At 46.1% G+C, this 18,832-nt stretch overlaps 1 protein-coding gene across 3 annotated transcripts in view; it reads right to left on the reverse strand.

Annotated features, from left to right (window-relative positions):
• The window catches only part of PLXNA4 (plexin A4), a 420,895-nt gene that overhangs the window by 193,743 nt on the left and 208,320 nt on the right, over positions 1-18,832 (reverse strand). The gene's annotated exons all lie outside the window — the stretch shown is intronic.

Here is an 18,832-nt window from a genome sequence, read left to right on the forward strand (position 1 = left end):
GTAGATGAGCCTCAGCTAGCTCAGCATTAGCTGGTGCTTGTTCTTCTCCTGTGTCTGCCTCCTTGACCTTGGCCCTGCCCTCACAACAGGTGAGCTGTGGCCTTACTATGCCCTACGGACAGCTCTACTCAATGCAGAAAAGGAGAGGAGAGGGGCACAAAGAATGAGGGGAAACCAAAGAGCTGGGGAAGCACACAAAAGAACCGTGAGGTGGAGAACAGCAAAAGATCTCTTCCCTGGAATCACCTCTTTGAAGCCAGATAGTTCATAGCAGGTGGAGACTGACCCTGGCCAGTGCTGCCCCCTGAGACCAGCACTGCTCAGAGTTGGGAGGACTTGTGTCCTTTACCAGCACTGGATTACATCTGAGCACAACGGGGCATTTATTTGCCAGCGCTGAACAAGTGAGCAGAATGGAAAGGAAACAATAGCAGCATGAAGCTTGCTCCGCTCAGGCCTTGGGTCCTGTGGCCTTTACCGCACTGTGTGCCATCCTATCTGAGGTGCCAATTGTACAGTACACTGTAATTTGGGGTACTACTGAAAAAGAAAAAAAATGATGGCAATTGATGACAGTGCATCGATTATAAGATGCATTCTGGAGATGATAAAATGTGTGGGAAAATGTGTGTCTTAGAACTATTAAAATACAGTAAAATCAAAATCCCTTGAGAGGGCATTCAAGCCCTTGACAATGGCCTTATGGACAGTCCAGCCTCACACCCAGGGCCCAAGCTGTGGACCAGCACCTCAGTCGGACCTGGGTCTCCTGCACTGGCACGTTCACCCCTCCTTGGCGCCAGGCCTGGGTGGATGCTGCTCCTTCTCCCTGGAAGGCAGCCCTGGGCCCCAGCCTCCCCTCTCCCTTGGGCCGGTCTGACCCTTTGATGATTCATCCACATTCTGGCCCTTACCCTATTCCTTCATAGCATAGGTCTGAGTATTTCAAGATTTGGCTCTTTCTCTAGGTCATGAGCTCCCCAAGGAAGATAAGATGACCATTAACATTTACTGAGTATTCATTACATGCTGGGGAATATAAGTGAATACTACATGCATTCCAATGCAAGTGGGTGCTGTCTTATGGAATGATCCAGATGGCAGCTCTGCCCAATTCACACAAGCTACTGATTAAGTACGGTACCTAGTAAAATGGGGTTCAGACCCAGATCTGGGTGACCCTGCTGTTCCACTTTTAATCCTTTTGGATCTGAGTGGCCTGAGCACCAGCATCACAGATGACATAGAGTGAATAGTCAGTCACAGTCAGTGTATGTGACAGGAATGATCAATCCATCACGGAATTGTCCTTTGGCATCAAGGAGACCATCTAGTCTTGCTCTGTCCCTTGCTGTATTCCTCTTCCCGTAACATTAGGAAAATCAGTCCTGCCATTGGGGGACTTATGATCATGACTAAAACACAGACTTTAAGGCGTTACTGAAATGTAAGGGAAAAGGCATCTCAATAAAAATAGGAATGCTGGATAGAGGTATGAATAACAAGGCTGAAAATAACAATAGAATCCAGGAACCACAGTAATACACTTAGGCAAATAAAGGTTCTGTGAATATAATGAGTTACCAACAGATTAATCTTAGCTATAAGATAAGTGGCTTCTGTGGTTGTTGCTGTGGTTATTATAAATTAAGCTGGGTTTTAAAGTATCATGCTGCAGACAAGTGTGTTTTAATAAACTTGAAAGCACAACCCAAAACAAGAGTCCTGCCTCCCACTTCACCGGCTTAGGGATGTCTGGGTACCGAGGAGAGGCGGCCTTCCTGCTGGTCCCCTCATGTGCCAGAGTGGGGGAGACCTCTGGCTTTTGCACCTTGGTTACGGAGGAGGGACCCTGGTTGAGCCTCCCTAGGATGATGGTTGTGAGGACAGAGCACCATGGCTGGTAGAAGTCTCCTGGGGAGAAAGGGTAAAGAGAACAGTACTCGATGTCATAGTGTAAGTTCAATTCACAGAGTAAGATTCTTTTTAAAGATTTTATTCACTTGTTTTGAGAGAGAGAGAGAGGGGGAGAGAGAGAGAGAGCATGTAGGAGTGGGGGGTGAGCAGAGAGAGATGGAGAGAGAGACTCTCAAGTAGACTCCCTGCTGAGTGACAAGGGGTGAGGGTCAGGGGATGACCTCATGACCCTGAGATCATGACCTGAGCTGGAATCAAGAGTCGGACGCTTAACCGACTGTGCCCCCCAGGTACCTCGAGAATTTTGTTTCAAGGTTAGAAATGCATACTATAAAAAGAAGAAAAGAGGCTACTTTGGGATGATAAAGGGTAGATGGGGCATACTCTTTGGATGGCAAGTCTTTTTTATAAGAAAAATTAATTGTGCTAAAAGCCACATAATGTGACACAGACCATCTTAACCATTTTTCAGTGTACGGTGGGACAGTGTTAAGTACATCGGCATCGCTGTGCAACCATCGCCACTGTCCGCCCAGAGCCTTTTGTCCTGCAGACTGGGAGCTCTATGCCCAAGAAACATGAACTGTCCATTCTGCTGTCCCCCCAACCCCTGACAACCCTTCCTTCTGTTTGGAAAGTCCTTTTTAAATGGACCATTTAATAATCGTGATTGCACTGCTCTTTCAAGAAGGAGCCCAAAGTCCTCCTGAAACGTTCACCCTTTGGAGAGGGAAGGGTCATCCTTGCAGAGTCCTCTGGCTTAGAGACACACTGGAAAGAGGGCAAGCAGGAAACTGAGGCTTGCCTTGGAGCAGAGAATAAGCTAAGTGCACAGGCAGGCACCACCTCTCTGATAAGAAATACTTGGTTCGGATGCACAGTGGCCACCCTCCCTCTGGCCCACCCATGGCTCCTGCAACACCCACTGCCACCCAGACTACTGTGCCTCATCAGGATGACGCATGCGCCACTGCTGCCTGAAGGCAGGAGAATAGATGATGTGCCTCCTCAGAATCACCTGCCCTTTCCCGTGTGACACAAGTTACCTGAATGAGCGCACCCCAACGGCATCTAAGTCACAGAAGGCGCTCAGTGTGCCCCCAGAAACTATCACCCATATGTGCCATGATATGACAGAGAACTGCTGAAGTACACATCTTCCCATCCCATAAGACAAACAAATTCAGAACTCTGAGCTCTCGGGGTGGGGGATGGGGGCAAAGAGGGGAGACTATTGCAATAAAGAATCGTCTGGAGCCTCAAGTCCTGTAGAGCGAGGACCACGTGCCTTGCCTACTTTTGCACTCAGAAATAGTCAGCGCTGGCCCCCTGCAAGCGACAGCCAGTGTTCCCACTCTCGCCCTTCCTCTCTGTGTTAGTCTTTGGCTCCCTTCTTCCTTGGCTCTCCTGTATGTTGTCCCATTATCTACGTGCCCGGCTTGATGCAGATTCCCAGTAGCTATTCATCAAAACATCTTGTATTTCTACCTCTGTCCTCAAAGCGCTGTCATGTCACTGTCTGTATTACAATTTAATTACGTGTCAAGGAAGGAGAGAGTGAGAAGAACTCACTTTTCCGTGGAACAAGGGAATAATGATATCTCTGAGGCATGTGGGGATCCCGTGTCTAAAGCCACAGCAACTTACACCTGAGCTAGGAAAAACTCTCCTCTAATACGAGAGATGAAGATCATCGTGTATCCCGTGTGTCCTCTGAAGTATCTTGCCTCAGCTTTCTCGTTGGAAACGTGTACCTGGTAAATATTTCCCCAACAAAATGTGTACTAGCGGTTGGTAAATGGTGACGTGAACAAATGAGTGAATGCACACATATATGTGACTTGATCTTAGATGTTTAAAATAACTCCTTTTGGGGATGGCTGCAGGTGTGAAAGTAGGAAATCCACCAAGGAGCAGAGTGTTTAAAGTAATAATCCACAAGACTACGGTGACCTATAATAATTCGTACATCCATGGGTGTCGCCATGTTAACATTCGTCTCTTGCTTCTCTCTTGAGGGCAGGAAAACTCAAATTAACCCTGTACATTGGGGTGCCCTGTAGAAAGATATATCTCATCTACTATTAGCACCACCAGCTTGCTATGAATCTCTGTTGAATGAATGAATGAATGGATGAGTGAGTCAACAAGAACATCTGTCAGAACTCCTAGGGAAGGAAATGAGACAATCTATGGTTCTAACACACATGAGTTCAGGCCAGGCAGTTGCTGTGGGAGCTCCACAGAGTTGTGCCCTCTAAATCTTCTGGGCCCCGCTAGCCCACCCTGTTTGGGAACTTCCCTCCGATAACCATGACTACAGTGTGCTCCTGGCAGGGCCCCAGGGCCTCTAGTATTTGGCCCCAAGAGTAACTCTCCCGGCAGTGGCAGAGCAGCCCAGCCTCACGGAGGGGCCCAGCTGGACCATAAATTGTACGGACAGAGATAAAGACACACATGTTCCCTTGGCTCAAAGACTTCCGCGTGGCACAGTACTCTCCCCTCTTCCAGGCCAGCGTGGGGGTTCACATGGCCTCCCCTTTCCTCCACTTTCTCTCTGCTTCCACTCCATCCCTTTCTCCTCTTTCCCCATCTGCTGCATGAGCCATAAGGCTCCTGTAATTCCTGGTCACTGGAGCTGCATATCATTCCAGAGCTGGTACAGCAGGCTGTTTGTTGGGATGACCTTGAAATGACCCTCTCTCTGGATCCGAGTCTCCGCGTTGGTTGAGACAGACAGACAGCTGTGGGCAGATGAAAAGCTTTCAAGTTCAAGTCAGCGGATCCCAATCTAGACGCTGCCGCTTGCTACCTGGGTGACTTTGGGCAAGTTGTTTGATCTCTCTGAACCTCACAAAATAATGCAAACCTCATAGGATGGTTGCAAGCACCAAATGAGATATCTCATGGCTTTAATTAAACTTAGCATTTCTAGCATGCCTTGAAAGGTTCAAAGTATCTTCACACCTTTGGATCATCTAGAGGGAGGAAAGGGGCTATTTTAATTTAGTTTTTTAGGGAAAATATTTTTAAAAACAACGTTCAAAAATATTATGTGACTTAACCAACTCAGTAATGAGGGAGGCCGGACTAAGACCCAGGTTATCAGGTTCTCCCTCCAGAGCTAATTCTACTCCTTTCCCTGTAAAGCAAGTCCCGTGGCTAGAATTTTTGCGGTGGTCTGTTTTCCCAACACGCTGTAAAGGCAGCAGAACAATCAGGAAACCTTTGTTTTCCCTTTGTGGCCACTAGATTTCAACCTGTCGGACTCCATGAAAGGACACGCTGTCCTTCATTTATACTTTGTGACTCAGTTTCCCTCTGACTGCCCACTGCAGCAGGAGAAGGTGTCACTCTCCTCCTGAAAATGGTTGGGATATGGAGAGCACTGGCCAAGTCCTTTGAGATGCTTAGAGATGAAGTCTGGCTAAATCACACACAGGCACGTACACACACACTTTACTAGAAATTTGGACCGGTCTGCACTCCTGAAGGATGTGCCCTGGCAGAGGTTCAGGTAGACACTACTGATGAGCTGTCTATTCTTCAGAGCCTGAATGAAGAGGTGAGGTATTTCTGATGGTGCTATCAGAAGGCGGGAAGGTGTGCTCAGCAGCAGAAAGATGACATTACTTGAACGATCAGAGAGGAATAAACCGTCTTCCTCTGCTGACCTTAGCAACGATGATAAAATATAAGTATCATGGATGTTAACCCGATGCATTGTTTTCTTTTTTCTCTCATCATCGCTTGGGACAATTAGTGGATAGAATGAGGCCATAGGAAACCTCCCAGATTTGTCACCAGCTCCCTCTCGCTCCCTCCCTGATGGAAAAGAGCTGGGGTGGGTCCAACGGAGCACTCAGCACTCCAGCACTCAGCACTCGTTGCCGGAGCCCCTCCCACAAAGGAGAAACCCAGGGCAGAGCCAGATCTTTCCCTTCTCTTCCAGAAGGTTTCCCCAGAAGAGCCCGAGGGCCCATGTGGGGCATGTAGGGTGGGAAGCTGGGATGTATCTCCATGACAACCACCCAGGCCTAAGGCCAGTTTCATCACCTGGAAACAAAGACACAGGCGGACAGAGGGAGTGTTTGTTGGGAAGTTTGGGTTTCCTAGGAGGGAGCCTGTTGGGATGTGGATACGCACGCAAGTTTGTGGATGGGGGTCTGCAGTGGGATGGGCGAAGGGGAAGAAAAGAATGGAGACGGGGACTGAGAAGCTGCCAGAATCCAGGCCAGCTCAGTGAAGAGATTTTGCTGCCCCCCCAAAAAGAGCTGTTCACGAAGGCTATGCAGGAGGTGATGGGTCAGTCGCAGAAGGAGAGGCTGCCTGAAGGTCTAGTGTGACCGGTTGCCCAGAGGGACAGGCAGTTGTGTGCTCCTGGAAGAGTCTGAATACCACATCCAAAGGCCAGTGGTGGAAGGCAGTCGGCTCAAGATCACACAGCTAGAGGTGGAACCCAGACCTCATCCCAGGCTTCTAACTCCCGGGCCCGGGGCTTCTCGGGTTTCTGCAGTTGGCTTCACTTTCTCCTTCTCCCCTTCACAGCCTCTTCAGGCAGCTTTGCTCTTTGGAAGCACCTCATTGCTACCAGCACGTTCATCTTAACCAGATTTCCCCCACAAGGGAGCATGGATGGGGGACGCTCGGACACTACAGTTTGGGTGCCTTCCCAGGCTTGGCTCTTCTGGGAGAAGCATACAAGGGAAGAAGGTGCAGATTTCATTTGCCTCGCAGGTTTTCTGTAGGTTGGTGCTGGAGGAGTGATCTATGCGGTAGGACGTGTCAGACATACAGCTGTTTTCCTCCTCTAACCTGTCTATTAGTCAGCTGGAAAGCCGGGGGTGGAGGGGTCAGATTGCCTGGGCAAAAGCTCTGACCACTTGCTAACTAACCTTGCCCAGACAACCCCTTTGCCTCAGTTCTCTAATCTTTAATACGCGCATAATAACATGACCCACATAGGCCTATGATGTTGCTCACACCCTCCTGGAGCTTTGAAGGAGGCCTGGTCTCAGGACACAGCAGGCCTGGTCTGAGGGAGGCCTGGCTGAGGATACAGCAGACTGTTCTGAGCACATGAGCAAGTGGATGGGGCAAGTGCCTGTCTATCCTTCCCCTCCCAAACCTGTTCTCTTCTGCTTCAACATTTCCTAAACTTTTCTACATCATGACACACATAGTAAAGTCATAATATTCGTAGGGAGTACCAAGATAAGCTGGAAGGTTGCTCACAGAGGCATGTGGGTGGTCCCCAGGGCTCTAGCTGCCCCAGGCCCCTCCTGCTGGCTCCCAGGTCAATGGGGATCGATATCGAGGCACATCGCAACAAAGGGGTGGCCAAGTAAGCACAACCCCCAAACAAGAGGTGAGGGTAGGTGGCGGCAGGTTGGAGAGGCCCCAGTCCTCAGGGGCAGGGAAATTCGGGGCACTTCTCATTTAGGATGATTTGGACCAAAGACTGTCAGTCAGACAAGGCAGATGAGATTACCCTGGTTAGCTCATGCCTATGGGACCCATCTGCAGTCTTGGAGGTAGAAATAACCTTTCTTTCATTTCCTGGTCACTGTGCTATGGGAGGAAGGTGGAATGACTGGTGGGGAAGCTCCCATAACACCCACCACGGACAGACCAGGACTTCTCGTGAGAACAGCACCTTGCATTGGAGATGCTCCCTCTGTGATCCTAATCCTCATTCCCCAGCGTACGCTCTGGTCTGCTCATCTGTAAAACAGGAGCAGCTAGCTAGGTCTCCAACCCTGAGAGATCTGCCAAGGACAATAATGGCCACAGTGAGCCATCTATTAAAGGACCAAACATTTGAGCTTTTCTTGAAAGATTTTTTTCCAAATAAAAAGGTTATTTAGCTCTTTTTCTCCCTCTCTTTTAACGGCACCTTTCAACCCAGGAGTTGCCAAAGAAGTTAGAAGCCGGGGCTATGTATAGAAACCACATCACTCACTACTGAAATAGAGAGCACCGACTCCCCCACACCATTTCGGGAGAAAAGAGGGAAAAACCCGGTCCAACCCCAACAGGGAGGGGGTCAAGTGGTCACTATACCGCTACCTGGTGTGTGCAGGGGGTCTTTCGGGGCAGGCTGCCCAGGGTGGGCGATGCCAGGAACTGAAGTGGTTTGTGATGGAAGGAACTGCCTTGGGGCATCTCATTCATGCTCCTGGATGCACTTCATCATATTTGGAAAGACCTTCAGGGACAGGAAATTTGATAAATTCCCATTCCAATGCTTCACGACCCTGACAGCGAAGGAGCTCTTCCTAATAACTAAGCTACAGGCTGCCTCCCACAGTTTAAATGCATTTTTCCTTCTGATGTCCTTAGTGGAGATGGGGAACAGCTGGTCACCATCCTCCACATAATAACCCCTCTTATATTGAAGATGGTTATTATGTCACTCCTCACCCTTTGCTTCTCCTTGTTAAAAAAAAAAAAAAAAAAAAAAAAAGAAAAAAAAAAAACCTTTCCAATTTCTTTATCTTGGTGTCAAACGCCTTTTTCTTTGTCCCAACTCATCCTGATCCATCATCACCCTCTTTGTCTTCTTAAAGTTATAGTTCTCCCCCACCTTGTTGTAAAATTGGTGGAGCACATATATCATTCCCACTATAGCGACGTGAAAATGGAGGTTGGCATATCTGAATGGGGGGAGGGAAGGAGCCTGTATTGCCTGCCTACCCTTTGCAAGCTGGCTGCTTCCCCTAGAGTCTCATGGCCAGAGGAGGTACCTCAACCTCACATCACAGATCTGGAAACTAAGATTCAGAGAAAGTAAGTCACCTGCTCAAGATTACCTGGTTAATAATCATCATGACTCAGATTTGAAGTCATCACTCACCACTGATTAGCTCACAGATCTGTTCAGACCAAGAGTATATTAAGTACATTCAGAGAAATGTGAATCAAAACCACACTGAAATATCACTTCATGTTAACTGGAATAACTATGACAGAAGATGAACAGTAACCAATGCTGGCAAGGGTGTGGAAAAACCGGAATCTTCACACGTTGCCACTGGGAATGTCAATGATGCAGCCAGTTTGGAAGATAGTGCGGTAGTTTCTTAAAGGGTTAAATATAGGTTTAGTATATCATCCCCAAATTTCACACCTAGGTATGTATCCAGGAGAAATTAAAACGTAAGTCGATGCAAAAACTTGTACACAAACGTTTAAAAAGTGTTTTCATACAGGCAAGAAGTGAAAACAACCCAAAAGACCTGGAGGGTATTATGCTGAGTGAAATAAGTCAATCGGAAAAGGACAAACATCATATGGTCTCATTCATTTGGGGAATATAAAAATTAGTGAAAGGGCATAAAGGGAAAGGGGAGAAAATGAGTGAAAATATCAGTGAGGGGGACAAAACATGAGAGACTCCTAACTCTGGGAAATGAACAACGGGTAGTGGAAGGGGAAGTGGGTAGGGGTTTGGGGTGACTGGGTGACAGACACTGAGGGGGGCACTTGATGGGATGAGCACTGGGTGTTATGCTATATGTTGGCAAATTTAACTCCAATACAAAAAATTAAAAGAAAAGAAAGGAAAACAACCCAAAAGTCTATCAAATGAGAGCTGGATACAGAAAATGTGCTATATTCATATAAAGGAATATTATTTAGTCACAAAAAAGAATGAAGTCCTGACATACACTATGTGAAAACACTATCCTGAGTGAAAGGAGCCAATCACAAAGGACCACATGTTGTAGGATTTTGTTTTTATGAAATATCCATCATAGGCAAATCTACAGAGATAGAAAGTGGATCTGTGGTTTTCTAGAGATGAGAGGCATGGCAGCTGGGGAGGGTGGTGGTGAAAGATTAGTGCATTTCTTTATAGAGTAATGGAAATGTTCCAATATTGATTGTGGTGATGGTTGCACAACTCCATAATCGTACTGAAAGTTGTTGGATTGTGTTGTTTTTTAAAGATTCTATTTATTTATATGAGAGAGAGAGAGAGAGAGAGAGAGCATGAATGGGAGGGAGGGGCAGAGGGAGAGGAAGAAACAGACCCTCCCCTGCCAAGCAGGGAGCCCAACACGGAGTTCAATCTCAGGACCCTGGGATCATGACCTGAGCCAAAGGCAGACCCTTAACTGACTGAGTCACCCAGGCACCCTGAATTGCATTCTTTAAATGGGTGAGTTATATAGAGTGTGAATTATATCTCATTAAACCTGTTTAAGAAAGAAAGAGTATACTAAATCCCTGAACTCTGCTTTTTAAATGTTTGGGAATCCTTTACTCTTTCAAGAATTGGGACCAAAAGACAGGTCCTTGAAACAATTTCTCGACTGTGTTCTTAAGACTTGTCTATAGTTAGCCACCCCATCACCTCCCGAAGAGGGTGTGTGAGAATGGCCATTGGCTCCACTGTCCTGGGAGGGAGGATCCCAGGCCCAGGAAGAAGGCAAGTCTATAAGATATGCGCCTTGAGGAGTGCTGCATGCATCTCCCCCACTGCCAAGGGAAGGCAGCAAACAGAAATCAAGGATTTCCCAGGCGTGAAGCGCGGCAAGCACTGTACCAAGGACCCAGAGTCCCTGCCAGTTGCCAGAACCACCTTCTCTCAGACGGTAAGAGCCAGGGGCCTTTCAGCAGGAAGTTCTTTCCTTCTTTTCTTTCTTTCTTTTTCTTTCTTTCTTTCTTTCTTTCTTTCTTTCTTTCTTTCTTTCTTTCTTTCTTTCTTTCTTTCTTTCTTTCTTTCTTCTTTCTTTCTTTCTTTCTTTCTTTCTTTCTTTTTTCTTTCTTTCTTTCTCTCTCTCTCTTTTTCTTTCTTTCTTTCTTTCTTTTTTTCTTTCTTTCTTTCTTTCTGAGAGGGCCAGAGGGAGAGGAGAGAGAAAATCTTAAGCAGGCTCCATGCTCAGTGGAGAGCCCGACATGGGGCTCGATCTCAGGACCCTGACATCATGCCCTGAGCCAAATCAAGAGTTAGATGCTTAACCGATGGAGCCACCCAGGTGCCCCGTAGCCAGGAATCTAAAGAGAAAGAAATGTCCGTCTCCCTTCACTCCTGCTCGTCTGTCACTATCAGAGCTCCAGATAAAGCAAACGAAGGCAAAAAAAAGAAGGGGAGAAAAGAGCATGCCGAGACCAGTTGGAAAATAAAAGGGGGCCAATTCCCTCTTATTAAGCCTGTTATTAGGCTGTGAATCAAATTAAACCACAGGGCTTTCCACTTACAGAGTGCTATTTTAAGGCTTATTAGACTGTATTAGGATTGGCATACATTTCCACTGACATAGTACCGGCCTTTAATTGGATTCGAGGGCGAGGAGGCTGCTTTCAGCTGGATAGGCCCCTGCAGGGGAGGCTTGGCGCTGCCGCCCGGCTTTCCTGCTTCCCCCGCTGGCGGCCTTGCTGGGCCGAGTGGACCTGCGACCCATGCAGATCCAAAACACAGCTGTCCTCCTCCTCTTCCTCCTCTCTCTCCTCCTCCTTTGATAAACTGCCCAGAGAACCCAGCAGATATGCGCACCCACCGCTGGCTGACAGGCTCAGAACTGGAGGCGTCCCCGAGGCCGGGGCAGACCTCAGATGCCAGAGCGGAGCCCCGCGAAGAGAGAGGCAGCCTCACCTTTCCTGGTCCAGGCCGCTGTGGGCAGAGAGGCTGAGCCCCACTGGATGGTGCTGGGGTTTTTCACAGGGAGCAGATGCAGACGGCGATCCGTGGGCCTTGGCACGTTATCAGGCCCACGGCTTCTGGAATCAGACAGACCCACACCTGCCACCCGGCCGCGTGACCGACTTCTTGGAGGTCCTTTGTAAAATGGCGACACCCCTTCCTTCCACCTGCAGGATCGTTTTGAGAATCGAGACAATGCAGGTGAGCGCTGAGTGTATGCCTCGAAAACATGGGTGCCTCTCCTTTGCTTGAAAAATTTCAAATATTTCTACCAAAAGGCATCATAACAGTAACAGACCTCACCAGTCAAGTACATTACAAAATAATGTTGGGAAGAGAAATCTCTTGGTACACAGACAACTATGTATGAAATACCACTTCCCAAAATATTGCTCAAACATGAAAAAAAATCCCAAATTCCTTAAGATTTTCCACTAATATATGTGAACATCGCCTGCTTCCACTTGCCAAGATGCTTCTTGGCTTTCCTTTGATGTCTTCGATTTCCATACTTGTTTTTAGCTCCTCTGCCAGAGCCATGTGCTTGTTTATTTTTACTACATTTTTATGACGTTTCTGCTATAGCAATAAGTTTTGCATTATTAGTTTTATCAAATAACAGAATGTCTGGTTGGCTGGCAGAGATTTATTGGCCTGGATTTCATGGCTCCAACCCAGAATACTTTTTGTGATTACTTTCTAAGTTGTTCTTAGATCCACTCTTAAATATGTGTTTATGCCCTTATTAACTGACATTTACGGGCTAATTGTCATCGTATAAACTTAGCATCAGTGTGATGCCAATTGCTGTAATCTTATCATCACTAACTTAATCACAGGTGCGCGCACTTGATTCTATGTAACGGATAGTTGTCGGAAAAGTTGCTTGGAGATCTAATATTTACAAACCGAATCTCTTTTTATACTCACTGGGAAGCTCTTCCCAGTGAATACATGTTGTCACACCTTAAACTATCTGTTTGGCAAGTGCAGTGTATTCGGGATATTGAATTTCCTGAAACTGAAGGGAAACCTCATTACAGAACAAAGAGAAACAGACAAGCATGATCTCGGCTCTACAATTTGTAGCTTCCTCTACAGTTCTCACTTGAACCAGTAAGTCTACGAAGGACTTGGCTTTCTTTGAGAGGCCTAGAAAGCATGTGTTCCCCCCATCCCCGGCCACTTCATTAATCAAGGGGGGAAGCTGAGGCAGGAGGACAGAGTTTCTTGCATGGCTTTGTGATGGGGGAGCCGCTGCCCCGTTCCCTGCAGGGAAGGCCCTCTTCCTCGGGCTTCCACTAAGACTGGTGTGCTTCTTGGGGGCTTTGCATCTCCTTGGTGTCTGTGCTCTTTTCATGTCAGATCTGTCTCCCTCTTGGACGCTGAGCCCAGGGGTTTTCTCTTCCCCAACACATGTCCTCCTTGCTCACTGACCCCCAGAGAGTTCCACATCAGTAAGAGTGGGGACCTCCTGGAATGTTCCCCCAAGGGAACATCAAAGGAGCAACTGTCCTGCTGGGATTGGATTAATGGCATCTGAATCATTACAGCCAGAACTGTGTATGCCTGTGAGCTGGGGGCATGGGCAGAATGTGTGTGTGTGTGTGTGTGTGTGTGTGTATGCGTGCTCTCGGTACATGCATAGCAAAGGGTTTAAATCAGGAATGAGCTCAAATCCACAAATATGTATTGTATCATTGCAGACTCATGGACTTCATAATTAAGGCAGGATGAGTTTTTATTTGAAACCTACTGGGGTCTAAAATCTTTCTAAGGCTCAGCTATCTGGAGTTGAAGTGCTTCATATTCACATTCTTATGGCTGTGCCACAACAGCTCTGCTTTTCCCATCAGGGAATGGAATATTCAGATGGTGCAAGGTGGAAGGCTAGCGTCTTTAATAAAAATAACTTTTTATCAGAATACACTGTCAGCATTGTTTAGCACTAACATGTGTAGGTCACTGACGTAGGGGCAGGCTGCTCAGTGCATAGCTCCGTGGGTGTGTTTGTTTGTATACATGTGTGTGTCCCTAATGCACCCCTGCTCTGCAGATGGCTCTAATTAATCCGGGCAAAGAAAGCTCTTGGAGAGGGATTCTTTGCCTTCAAAAAGGAAGAAGTTCTAGCTCCTCCCTCTGCTTAGCAACCAGCACGTACAGATGCGGCAAGCGCAGAGAACAGGGAAGGGGTCTGAAGCCCCACAAAGGCCTCCCGGGAGGCAACTTGCTGACAGCCCCAGGAAAGCGTGGCGAAGGCGCCCGAGCTCCTTGTCAGCACTGGCGCGGTTCTAGCTAGGGTGCTTCTTTGAAACGACGATTGCAAAAGACCAGGGAAATGCATGCCTTTTCCTATTAGACTTATTTTGAGGGTAGCCCGGGCCCCAAGCACCCCCTCCTTTGTAGAATCTCCCCCCGCATCAAGGGAGGTTTTGGTGGCAGGCAGGACCCAGTGCCCTCACTCTGGAAGCACAAAGGGTTGGATGCTCCCCCTCCCTGCCTCTGGCCCCAAGAGCCCTGGGCTAGTCGGCGAAGTCCTGATTCTGAGACTTTGGACCTCCAGGAGGTGACACACGTGGAAGAATGTTTAGAAAGTGTTCGGGGTGGCAGTGGTGAGTCATAGCAGGGACAGAATGTCCTGCAGACTGTCCTTGCTGGAAGATGGCTGTCACACTTCCAGCCGCCAGAGCACTCTGATTCCTGTACTTCATCCAAGCCTGCTCCTCCAGCGACTCATCCATTCTGGGAGGCCCTGATATCCTTCCCCATAAATTCTCCTTTTGATTAAGATAACCCCAGTCAGTCTCTGTTAGTTGCAACTGAAACATCCCAACTGATAAATCCCCAAGACAGCTGACGTCAGATTTCATTACCGACTATGAGCAAGAAATGCACCCAATTGTCTCCATTTCCATATAACATTCAGATAAATGAGACCATCAAGGGTCTGGCCTAGTCTTTCATGCATTCATTCAATTAACATCTACCTAGCGCTACCCAGGTGCCTGGCAATGGTCTAGGTACACAAGACATAACAACAAACAAGAGAACATCTCTGTTCTCGTGCAGTTTACATCCTGGTTGGGCAGAAGGGGTTGGGTGTGGTAACAAATAATCTCAAGAAGGCAGATAAAGAACTCCTGCGTCAGGTGTTTGTAAGTACTGTGAGGAAAAGGAATCAGAAGAAAGCCAGGGAAGAAGGACAGAGAGTGCTGGAGATGGGATGGGGTAGCTTTATGAAGTGGGGCTACAGAAGGCATCTCTGATGAAGTGGCACTGGGACTTGAAGGGAGGAAGGGAGTGGGTTAGGCAGACTTGTGGCAGAGAGAGTCTCAGAAATGGGAAACCAAAGATGCAGAGACTCAGAGGGAGCCTGTGAAGCGTGCTGAAGACATAGTATGAAGGCCCAGGGTGGCTGGAAACTATGCGCAAGGGACTGAATTTTACACTGAGCAAGATGGGAAGCTGCTGGAAGATGCTAAACACTGGAGCAACAAGGTCCCACCGATGTTTCAAAAGGTCTCCTCTGGTTTCTGTACCAAGAAGGGAGGGGTGGGAAAGAAGCAAGAAAAAAAAGTGAGGAGGTTATTGCAATGACCTAGGTAACAGAGTTGCCGTTAACTTAGTTGGAGAAGACTGGGAGGATGGTAGGATTTTACTGAGAAATCAAGAGTTTAATGTCAGGCATGTTAATTCTGAAATGTTTATTAGACTTTCAAGCAGAGATGTTAAGCAAGCATATGGGTATGAGAATGGAGTTCAAGGAAAAGATGTGAGGGCTGGAGATGTGATTTTGGGAACCACCAATGTCTAGATGGCGTTTGAAGAGAAGAAAATAAATGAGCCCCCTAGGTAGTGAGAGAAAAGAGGGGTAAGGAGCCCTGGTACTAGCAAAGAGGTCTAAGGAGAAGCAACTAGTGAGGGACAGAGAGGAAAGGAAGAGAAAAAAAGGGAGAGGAATGGGGTGAGGAGAGAGAGAGAGAGAGAGAGACTCCCTGAGGCCAAGAGAGAAAAGTATGTGAAGAAGAAGGTGCTGAGATTTCAAATAAACAGCTAAATTTACACCTAAAGAAACTGGAAAAAAGAACAAACCAAGCCCAAAGTTAGCAAAAGGAAACAATAAAAATGAGAGCAGAAATAAACAAAATAGAGACTAGGAAAAAATCAGTGAAACGAAGACATTGGTTTTTAAAAAGATCAACAAGATTGGCAGATTCTAGGTCGACTAAGAAAAAAAACCCTCAAATAAATAAAATAAGAAATGGAAAAAGAGATATTACAACTGATGTCACAGAAACACATAGGATCCTAAGAGACTATAATAACGATCATACATACAACAACAAATTGGATAACGTGGAAGAAATGGATAAATTCCTAGAAACAGAAGCTACTATGGCTGAATCATGAAGAAATAGAAAATCTGCAAAGACCTATAACTAGTGAGGAGATTGACTCAACCATCAAAAACCTCCCAATAAAGAAAAGCCCAGGAGCAGATGGCTTCACAAGAGAATTCTACCAAACATTTAAAGAAGAATTAATGCCAACCCTTCTCAAACTCATCCAAAATATTGAAGAGGAGGGAACACTTCCAAACTCTTTTTTTATGAAGCCAGCATTACTCTGATACCCAAGCCAGACAAAGCCATTATAAGAAAACTATAGAACAATATCCTTGGATGAGTGAAGATGCAAAAATCCTCAAGAAAATACTAGCAAACTGAATTCAACAACACATTAGAAAGATCATACACCATGACCAAATGGGATTTAATCCTGGGATACAAGGATAGTTCAACATATGAAAATTAATCAACGGCATACATCACATTTACAGGATGAAGGTTAAAAATCTCATAATCATCTCAATAGATGCAGAAAAAGCATTTGGCAAAATTCAATGCCCTATCATGATAAAAGCACTCAATACACCAGGACTAGAAGGAAACTATCTCAACATAAGAGAGGCCAATATATGACAAACCCACAGCTCGCATCATACTCAACTGGGAAAAACGGAAAGCTTTTCTGCTAGGACCAAGAACAAGGTGAGGATGCCCACTCTCACCACTTCTATTCAACATAGTACTAGAATTTCCAGCTAGATCAACCAGGCAGGAAAAAGAAATAAAGGCATTCAAATGAGAAAGAAAGAAGTAAACTATCTCTATTTGCAGAAGACATGACCTTCTATGTAGAAAACCCTAAAGATTCCACAAGAAAGGGTTAGCACTAATAAACAAATCTAGCAAAGTTGCAGATTCAACAACAAATCCACATGCAAAATTCAGTTCCATTTCTCTACACTAATAGCAAACCATCTGGAAAAAAATTAAGAAAACAATCCCACTTACAGCAGCATCAAAAAGAATAAGATACTTAGGAATAAACTTAACCAAGGAGGCAGAAGATTTGTGTCAGTATTAAGTGGAATAAAAATAATTACATCTTGCCATTTGCAGCAATGTGGATGGACAATGAGGGCATTCTGCTAAGTGACACAAGTCAGGGAAAAATAAATACCGTACAATCTCACTCATGTGAAATCTAAAGAAAAACAAGCTCATAGACAAAGAACAGATTGGTGATTGCCAATGTCAGGTGTAGAATGGGCAAAATGGGTGTACCATTTGGTACAAAGTCCCAAGTGAAAATAAAGAAGTCATGGGGTGTAAGGTAAAACATGGCAACTGAATAACATTCTTTTGCATATTGGAAATTTGCTAATAGAGTAAATCCGAATCATCGCAAGAAAAAAATGCTGCGACTATGTTGGTGATGGAAGACAAGCCGACTTGGGGGTGGCGATCATTTATAGTATTTACATTTGAGCCATTATTTTGCACACCTGAAAATAATATAATGTATGTCAATTCTAACACAATAAAAAAATACTTCAACACAGGCAAAAAAAAAAAAAAAAGAAGAGGTGGAATATATGTAAAATGGAATATTATTCAGCTTTAAAAAAAGAAGGAAGTCCTGGCATATGCTTTAGTATGGGTGAACCTTGAGGACATCATGCTCAGTGAGATAAAGCAGCCACAGGACAAAGACTGCATGATTCTATTATATGAGGCATGTAGAGGAGAAGCAGAAAGTAGAGGGGTGGTTGCCAGGGGCCAGGGGCAGGAGGAATAGGGGGGTTGCTGTTCAACGGGAATTGAATTCCTGGTCATGCAAAATGAAAATGTTCTAGAGACCTGCTGTACACCATTGTGATTACAGTTATCAGTGCTGTACTGCACATTACAAATTTGTTAATAGGGTAGATCTCTCGTTATGTGGGATTTTTTTTTGTTTTAACCACAATAAAAAATTATATCTAATTTTAAAAGGATAGGGGTACTCGTCTTGTTAAGCGGTAGAGTAGCAGAGAGGTTGACCGGGGTTACTGACAAAGGACCCCAGCATGGCAGCAGACAATGAATGCAAGGTTTGAAGAGAGGCGTGGAGAGAGATTCGGGGATAGGAGAGAGAAGGCAGACCGTGGACATCCCTTATTAGCGCGCACTAGCAGAGCCGAGATGTCCAGTTCTTGGAAGAACCACTTTACAAGGGAACACGCTTTACCGATAGTGGGCGAAGGTGTTCTGAGCTGGATCTTCTCAGGAGCCCCACCTAATGGACAGGTGTTCGTTTCCTTCCCAACTGCTCCTCCAAACGGGCTTGTCTTCCCACCCCAGTGCTCAAGTGTGAACACTGGAAGCTTAGACTTGGCTGTTTGTATAAATGGTGAAGTTGGGCTTATAGCAACTTAATCAGCAGCATTAATAATGTCACCTAAGCTTAATGATTCCAATTATAACCATGGTAAACATTGCCGAGCAGCTTATAAACAGTGATATTAAAGATGAACTTCCTGCGTTTCGGTCAACGCTGTTTTTAAAATACAAAAGCAGAAGGGCTCGTGTTTTAAATATTCTCATATTCTCACTCCGATGCCAAACCAAGAACAGTGCATAGGGCAACCGTTTAGGCTGTTTTTGCAAGGACAGATCTAAGGGTGCTGCCACCCACCCCCATAACAGAAGAGAGACCTGAGTGAGGGCATTAGAGAAGTGATCACCCAGCAACAAAGACCGGATAATTATTCTGGCCCAGGAAATATTGGTTCCACATCCTCAGCAAGTCCTGAGAAGTCCAGAGGCAAGCAAAGGGGATTTTTAAAGGTCAAGCAGAGAACCTATCTAAGCTCTAACTCAAATAAAACATCAGGGGCCAGACTCACTTAGAACTGCTTCTCTCCCTGTGGGGCTCTCA

This window comes from Canis lupus, chromosome 18 (genome assembly GCF_048164855.1).
Source record: "Canis lupus baileyi chromosome 18, mCanLup2.hap1, whole genome shotgun sequence".
NCBI classification, from domain to species: Eukaryota; Metazoa; Chordata; class Mammalia; order Carnivora; family Canidae; genus Canis; species Canis lupus.